The sequence below is a fragment of the Vombatus ursinus genome, unplaced genomic scaffold, assembly GCF_900497805.2.
Source record: "Vombatus ursinus unplaced genomic scaffold, bare-nosed wombat genome assembly UNPS02014900.1, whole genome shotgun sequence".
NCBI lineage: Eukaryota > Metazoa > Chordata > Mammalia > Diprotodontia > Vombatidae > Vombatus > Vombatus ursinus.
The window spans coordinates 575784-584672 of record NW_020954678.1 but is presented as its reverse complement, the minus strand read 5'-3'; the positions used below and the strand labels follow the sequence as shown (position 1 = coordinate 584672).

The 8889-nt window shown below is 40.4% G+C and overlaps 1 protein-coding gene across 1 annotated transcript in view; it reads right to left on the bottom strand.

Annotated features, from left to right (window-relative positions):
- LOC114028923 (chymotrypsinogen B-like) overlaps positions 1 to 8214 on the bottom strand; it is a 16814-nt gene extending 8600 nt beyond the window's left edge. The window contains exon 1 of the mRNA XM_027843259.1: positions 7811 to 8214. The gene's annotated coding sequence lies outside the window, so the exon portion shown is untranslated. The remainder of the gene's footprint in view (positions 1 to 7810) is intronic.
- Between the last annotated feature and the right edge of the window lie 675 nt (positions 8215 to 8889).

Genomic DNA, 8889 nt, shown 5'->3' with positions numbered 1-8889 from the left:
CTCCCTCTCCAACCCTCTCATTGAGAAGGCAAGTAATTCAATATATGGAGTCATGCAAAACATATTTCTATATTAGTCATGTTGTGAAAGAAAACATAGACAAAAAAAAAACCTCAAGAAAAATAAGGGAAGTAAAAAAAGTATGCTTCAATCTGTGTTCAGACACCATCAGTTCTTTGTCTAGAGATGGATAGCATTTTTGATCATAAGTCTTTCAGTGCTGGCTTGAATCATTGTATTGCTGAGAATAGCTAAGTCATTCACAGATGATCATCTTACAATACTGCTGTTACTTTGTACACAGTACATGTCACTTTGCATTAGCTTTGATAAGTCTCCAGGTTTTTCTGAGACCATTCTCTCATCTTTTCTTTTCTTTTCTTTTTTTGTTTAATTTAAAATTTTTTAAATTTCATTCTCACTTAATAGTATTTTATTTTTTCCAATTACATGTAAAGATAGTTTTTAACATTCATTTTTATAAGATTTTTAGTTCCAAATTCTTTTATTCTTCCTTCCCTCCCTTTTTTCATTCTTTTGGTTTTGTTTTATTATTTCTTGATTTTTCATAAAGTCATTAGCTTCCATTTTCTCAATTCTGATTTTTAAGGAATTATTTTCTTCAGTGAGCTTTTTCTCAGTGACCTTTTCCATTTGGCTAGTTCTGCTTTTTAAGGCATTCTTCTCCTTGTTGACTTTTTAGACTTCTTTTACCATTTGGCCTAGTCTGGTTTTTGTTTGTTTGTTTGTTTGTTTTTCAGCCAAAGACAAGGTTTATTAGAACATCTGTCATATTGGGCAGACTCTTAAGGAGTCTGAACATTAGTGAGCTATTGGCTAGATTAGATTTTAAGAATCTGAGCACCTTAATGGAGATAAGATCGACCTTATATGCAGAAAGACTATGGGAGGGATCTAGGAATGGCCAAGTAGTCTTTGGGGGGACTGTGAGGTAATACAGGGCCAGGGAACTAGACCATGTGGCCAAGGGAGAATGGAGTCTAGTTAGGATTAAGGGTGGGAAGTGGAGGGGGGGAAACATAGGGGGAGATAAGACAATGGAGGGCTAGGCTAGGTTAAGGGTAACAAGAGAAATGGGAGACTGGGTATAGGTGATAATAAAAGGCCAGTTGATGGGATTATAGCCTCAGGCAAATGGCAGAGATTTGGCCATGTAGGAAAGTCCAGGGTTTTTTCTTTCTGGGGTGCAGATCCCATCCTCATCATTACCCCCTCAAACAAATGGGACCCAAATTCTTTTGGGGTAAGGGGTGAAGGTCTTGGCTTCTGAAACTGCTTCCTGCTGGCAAGGAGCATAGAGCTGTCCCTTCCTCAAGGGGATCCCAAAGAGGAGGGTGACTAGAACCAAGCCCAGGCCGCATCCAGGAAATGATGGGGGGACATTGGCTGGTACCCTTTGTCTGCTATCAACTGTAGGTGAATGGCCTATAGTCCAAGTTCAGAGGCCAGCTTCTTTACCTTGAGCAGGATGTGCTGAACCTGGGTGATGCTTCCAGGTAAGGTTGCCCTCCGGCCCAAAGCCATTGCCAGGAGGGCATACTGTAGCTGCTGCCCATACTGTAGCTGCTGCCCCTCCCCCCTCCTTCCTTTCCCCAGGTGGAGGGAGGGCAAAATCAAAGGTGAGGAGAAAAGGGTGAAACTCTCTTCTCTTACGAGAGGGGTTAACAGATATCCTCTTGACTCAAGAAAAGGGAGTGACCAGGTTGTACTGAGGTATCTAGAAACTCCTTAATGATTGATCACAAAACCTCCAGAATCTGCTAAGATGTTTTTAGCTGTTCTAACTTTTCCCTGTAACCTCCATGAAGGAGGATCCAGGGGTTTAGAGGGAAGGGAGTAAGTAAGCCTCATGGAACCAAAAAGCACCTACAGTTTTCCCAATTCTCTAGTGCCGAAAGAATTGACAGAATTGGGCATATGCTTCTGGATAGGGGCATCCTTCCTTGTCCTCTATGGTGTGGAAGGTGTACCCAGCTCCATGGCCTCAAACAGCCAGTGAACTGAGAACCTGAGAGCATCAGGCTGAGTGCGAGATAGCCTCATAACTCTCTGCCCGAAAAGCACCTCCAAGCCTTCCTAGATGCTTGGAGAGTGCAGGGCAAGAAAGAAGGGTGGGGGAGGTTTACATACCTTCCAGTCTTGGCTGGAGAAGAACTTGGGGTTAGGCAGTTTCTCCATATGGGCCACCAAAATGTTGAGGTTTAGGGGTGCTGAGACCCCAAAATTACAACACATGGGTCCTGGTCAAAAGAATTCAACCCAAACCTTCTTTCAGCCAAAGACAAGGTTTATTAGAACATCTGCCATATTGAGCAGACTCTTAAGGAGTCTGAACATTAGTGAGCTATTGGCTAGATTATAAGAATCTGAGCAGTGACTAGATTTTAAGAATCTGAGCCTAATCTATTTTTTGTGTTGTTTTCTTCAGTATTTTTTTGTGTCTCTTTTACCAAGCTGTTGACTCTTTTTTTATGATTTTCTTGAATCACTCTCATTACTCTTCCCAATTTTTCCTCTACCCCTCTTTCTTGATTTTCAAAATCCTTTCTGAGCTCTTCCATGGCCTGGGACCGATTCATATTTTTCTTGGAGGCTTTGGATGTAGGAGCTTTGACTTTGTTGTCTTCTTCTGAGCATATGTTTTGATCTTCCTTGTCACTAAAGTAAGTTTCTATAGTCACAGTTTTTTTCCATTGTTTGCTCATGTTCCAAGTCTATTACTTGACCCTTTGTTAAGGTAGGGCTCTGCTTCCAGTGTGGAGGGCGAACTGTTCCAAGCTTCAGGGATTTTGTGCAGCTGTTTTCAGACATTCTTCTAGGGACCTGTAAATTTTCAGTTCTTCCAAGGTGCATGATCTAAGGAGAGCTGTTTACTCCTCTCCTCGCCTGTGCTGTGGTCTGTGAGTGACCACAAGCACTCTTTTCTGCCCTGGAACTGTGAGGACGGTCTCCTCTCCACTGTTGCCTCAAGCTCTGCTATGCTAGTGCTATTCCTCGCCCCAGGACTGTGACCCAGATCCAAGTATGGGCAAAGCAACAGAGTCTTACCTCAGTGCCAGCAAAGAGACCCCTGTAATCTCCTGATCAGTTGTTTGAACCCCTTACTCTATGTGGGCTGCTATCACTGTTGATTCAATCACCCCCAAGGCCTACTGCTGGTTTGCGTCATGGCCTGCGCTGGTCTGCTCTCCTCTCTCACCCAGGTGTGACAGACCTTTCCTCCTTACCTTCTAAGTTGTCTTTGGCTGGAAAAGTATTTCACCTCATCCTTTTGCCACTTTGCCACTCCAGGAATTGTTTTATAGCATTATTTAAAGGTGTTCAGAGAAGTTTTGGGGAAAGCTCAGGTGAGTCACTGCCTTTTCTCTGCCATCTTTGCTCTGCCTCTAAAATATATATATTTTTAAGTTTAAGCATGCCCTATCAAGCTAGAAAAATATTGAAAATGGATCCAGGGAAGGATGATTAACTCTAAAAGCTTTAAAAAAGCTGGTTGACTGACTGACTAAACATCTATCATCTGGCGACTAGCCTAGCAAAGTTGGGACTCATTGTCAGAGAGATGGCTCCCAGGTAATAAATATTGGTTCAATGAAATGTTTTATTAAACTGAATTTTAGCCCATAAAATACTCTATCCTTAGCATATTTTAGTCACTTCTCTGTTCATTCTCATTCATTTTCCCTCTTCTGGGGTTCATAATTAGTGAATACTCCTTCTGGCTCTGCTTTTTTCTTTCACTTTGCATTATTTTATGAGGCCACCAATTTCTTTGAATTCCTTCTATGTATCTATCTTAATTTTATCATGGAGTTCCATAGCAACCCATTCAGTGTGGTGGTGTGTTGTAGGGACAGAAAGCCAGGTTCAAATTTAGCCTTGCCACACTGACTGTGGTGACCTGCTCAGGTCACATGTCCCAGGAAGCTCTTTGAGGACATACTTGCCCAATAGGTACCAATCTCTAACAGTAGGGGGACTTTCCTCACCAATGTTCTTATATCAATGAAATATAGGCAGCTGGGCAGTGCAATAGATAGTGCCCTAGTCTTGGAGTCAGGAAGACCTGAGTTCAAATCCAGCCTCAGAAACATAGTTGTTGCATGATCCTAGGCAAGCCATTTAACCTCTGTCTGCCTGTTTACTCATCTATAAAATGAAGATGCTAATAATAGCACCTGTCTCCCAGGGTTGTTGTGATGATCAAAAGAATTAAATTTGTAAAGTTCTTTGCAAACCTTAAATGATAGCTAAAATTATTGGACATTTAAATTATTTCCATTTTTTTTCTTGCAATTATATAAAATATTGCTATCGAAATACTTGAACAGACTGCTCTTTTTTCTTTTAAATCATGCCATCAAGGTATATTCCTAGAAATAGAATTCCTGGTCAGTGGGTGCAATAATTTATGTAACTTTTACTATGGACTACCAGAACACACTCCGAAGATTCTCTATTTGCAATTCTGCCAGCCAAGATTTTGTTGCTTTTAGTTATTTTTGTCAATGTAACATCTATGGAGTGGCACCCCAAAGCTGTTTTAATTTGTATCCCTTTGATTATTAGATCGAGCATTCTTCCAAGTAATTAATAACAACTTGTAACTCTTCTCTCAAAAATCGTCTGTTCATCAGCAAGAAATCAAAGCTGAATGCTGAATGCCATGTAATTATGATGGAGTTTGATCCAGAAGAAGAGGAAGAATGTACCTGCCTTTCTTCTCTGGGGTGGTGAGAGATTTGGGGCATGGACTCGATCTATGTGTCGATTGGTTTTGCTAAATGACTTCTTTTGGAGTTTTTCTTTTCTATTCTTTGTCAGAATAGCAAAGGAAGGATACGTGACATACTCAGAGATGAAGAAGTTATAAAAACCAAAGGTGACAAGTAAACATTTTAAAAGGAAGACAACTGTTCATATCCTTCACATATTCATTAAGTATTCGGGGCTATGACAACTTCTGGAAGCATCTACCATGAGACAGAGGCAATTGTGATCTGTCTGAGTAGAGAGAGTACTCTCACTGATGAAAACGTGCTGTCCTTGAAGTACTGAAGACATGCTTCATCAAAAATGCTTGATGATGAAACTAGACAAGGCAGAATTTACTTTTTATTTTAATGATGCCAGGTCTTCCAATGCCTTAGTCTGTTATTCAATCCAACGAACATTGATTAAGCACCTAGCTCTGTACAGAGCTCTGGGGACCATAAACTTAGAGGTAGAAGGAAGCTCAGAGGCATTATAGTCAAACCCCCCCACCCCATTTTATAGATGAGGAAACTGAGGCACAGAAAAGTGAAACATCTTACTAAGGTCACTAAGGTAGAGAGATTTTTTGTTTGTTTCGTATTGTTGCTTTGGGTTTTTGTTGTTTTTTTTAAGCACTGGATCTGTGATTTCATTGGTATTAAGGTGTTGCATTGAGGAAAACTTCCTCTCCAAATACCAGTCTGCAACTCAGAGTCTTAGATACAACTCAGAGTCTTAGATAATTGACTAGGATCATGTAAATGACTTTCCCAGACAACCAGTATATATCTAAAGCAGGACTTGAATCCAATATTTCCTGACTCCAAGGTTGGCTATATCCACAGGGGTGGGGAACCTGCCGTCTGGCCTTAAGGCAGCATGTGGCTTTAGTTAATTTTGAAATTAACAAATAGTTTTCAATTTTTGAAATTATTAAATACATGGGAGTTCGATTTTTACAAAATAATGTATATTTTAAAGTATATCTAATAGAAGTTTCTTGAAGGTGGCCTTATTTGATTACAGCTAAATTTCCAAAATGAAAAGTTTCCCCACCCCTGCTACAGCCTACTGCCTGCCTCTCCATAGAGCTCTGTAGGACAGTTTATCTGGTCATCTAGCAAAGCCAGAGGCAACTGGCCCTCCAATATTCTTCCCAGTTACTTCAACAAATAATTTCCAATGTTCTCTTTTTGCAGGACTGACTTTTTATTTTTCCTATTGTTGGACATTTAAATTTCACCTGTTACTCTTTTTCAGAAGCCTTCTGTCTAATCAAACTCATTGATCTGTCGTTTCTCCCAGAGTTCCAAAGCTTGCTGCTTTCTCCCAAAATGAAGTTGTGGAAAAAGATTTGCTTTTCTCATCCCTAGAAACCTGTTGTTCTGTTTAGATGAAGCCATCAGAAACTCTCTTTTCTCAGTCCCTCTCTTAAATATGTTGACTGATCTGATTGTTAGATCAAAGATCTGAGGTCTGGAAGGCACTGATTAGATAGTTCTAAAAGTACATTTGAGGAGAGATAAACAAATCTAGTTGTTTACAGGAAAGAGGAGTTCCCTGTGAAGGCCCTAGGCTTATCTCTAGCAAAGGAGGCTGGGGGGTGGGGGGGTGGGGGGTAGGGGACCAATTTTGCTGATTCTATTGGTTTAATCAGGGCTGTGCTGGTAACTTTGAAAATCTGTTCTCCCTCCCCAAAAAACGTATTCAAGACACACAAGTTTAATCTGTTCTTAACATTTTCTCCACCACTTTCTGAAGTCTAGACAATCGGCAAAATAATTGACCAAACCCTTATTTGTCAGCTCTTGCCAATTTTTTTTTTTTTTTTAGGCAATTGGGGTTAAGTGACTTGCCCAGGGTCACACAGCTAATAAATGTGTCAAGTGTTTGGTCTGAGGCTGGATTTGAACTCAGGTCCTCCTGACTTCAGGGCTGGTGCTCTCTCCACTGTGCCACCTTGCTGCCCCCACCATTTACACCCTTTAAAAATTATTGACGATCTGTCCCAAAGAGTTTTTATTTATGGGTTATATCCAGTGGTGTCCTAGAGCCACCTCCAACTGGATCTGAAAACTGATTGTTAAATTTCAATGTGAGCATTTACACCTCAGAAATCAGCAGACTCTATAAATCAGGGCTTAATTTATTATTTTCTTGACTGTCTAGAATTAAGAAAATTATGGAAAAATATTGCTAATGCAGATTAAATGTAGAAGTGTGTCCTGCTTAAATTGCTGGGGGGGGAGGGGAGAGAAACGGACTGGTTGTTGAACATTTATCGGCATACCTTTGGTTATATCTATCAATATTTATTTATCAGAAATTAAAACATCTTAGTGTTATTATGAAAATACTTTTAAATTCCTGGACCCACCAATAGGATCTTAGGAACCCACAGGGGCCTGTATGCTATATTTTTAGAACAGCTGGTATAGGGAAATCATGGGATCATAGAGCCAAAGCAGTCTTCAGAAATTACCCAGCCTGACCCCTTCATTTTACAGATGAAGAAACTGAGGCCTGTGGAAGTTGAGTGACTTGTCCAAGGTCACACAGGAAATAAACACCAGGAGAGGTATTTTAACCCAGCTCTTCTGATTTTAGGCAGCAGTTCCTAATCTTGAGTTTGTGGACTTTCCTCTCCCCCCTTATATTTTAATAATTGAATTCCAATATAATAGGTTTTCTTTGTAATCCTTTGTATTTTATTTTATGAATTTAAAAACATGGCTCTGAGAAGGGGTCCCTGGGCTTCACCACACACAAAAAGGTGAACAACTCCTGATATGGAGCTAGGGCCTCTTCCCTAAAGCTCAGTGCAAGGGTGCACATGGGTAACTCATCTGTGACTTAAGAGTCTTACAGAATTGCCCAGTGCATTGAGAGGTTAAGTGACTTGTCCATGGTCACACAGCTAGGTTACATCAAAAATAGGATTTGAACCCAGGTCTTCCCGAAACCAAGGGTAGCCCTCTGTCCACTATGCCATACTCTCTCTTAAATTTATACCCTGAAAAATAAAAGTACCTACCTTGATTCATGAGATTCTTGTCGGTCCTCCACACAATTCTGCTTTGGTGCCTCATTACGGGGTAGACACAACCTTGGGTTCTCAAAGGCTATGTCATCAGAAGATATCTCCAGATAGGACCTCCCAAGAAGGGAAGGCTTCAGGTTATTATCCCAGCAACTATCTGAATCTGCTGTCCAAATATTAACCTGGCACAGTACAGAAAGGCTCATCACCAGCTGATTAGCCACCAGCTGCTGAATTTGTCAGCCAGGGCAACCGTGAAACAATGAAAAATGCAAGTCCTACGTGGTCCCCTTCTATTTCTACAGCAATGGTGGTATGGTGATGAAAAGAAAAGAGAGAGGGTAAAATCTTAGTTTCTTAATAAACGTGAATTTAATTCTTGGTACTATAAATGTGAGTTCTTGGTTCAATAATTAACGAATTAGATTAGATACAGTATTTACTAAGCCTAAACTACGTATCAAACACTGTGCTAAGAACAAAAAGAAAGACAGTCCCTATTCTCAAGAAGCTTATACAGTTAGTCCTTCCACATCATGGCTTTCCCCATCATGGTTTCAGTATATTATGGGCCGGCATAAGAAATTAAATGGGAATTTTGGGGGAGTTTTGTGGAAGCCACAGATGATACACAAAGGCCAACAAATGACACAGAAAAAGTTTAGAAACTCAGAAATGCGTAAAATATATCCATAGTATTGTGTAATATCAACATATTTTATCATTTAACACCATAATAATTTCAATTTCTTTGGTAAGAAAGGAGGGCCGAAAAATTTTAGGTGGATTTTCCAGATCGTAGGGGCACACCCCTAATCCCCACAATGTGGAACAGATAACTGTATTCTAAAGGAGAAGACATCACAAGAAGGGAGCTGAAGCAGGGGAGGGGAGAAGGAGGAGAACATTGAAAAGGTACCCTCCAGGGAGCAAAGTAGAAAAGTATACTGTGGAGTCAGAAGCCGAGATGGGTTGGAGGTGACATTTTATTAGAAGAGATCAACCATATCAACATTTATATTTTTGGCCTGTTTATAGCAAGAACCAAAAGTTCATAAGGAAACATCGGCTAA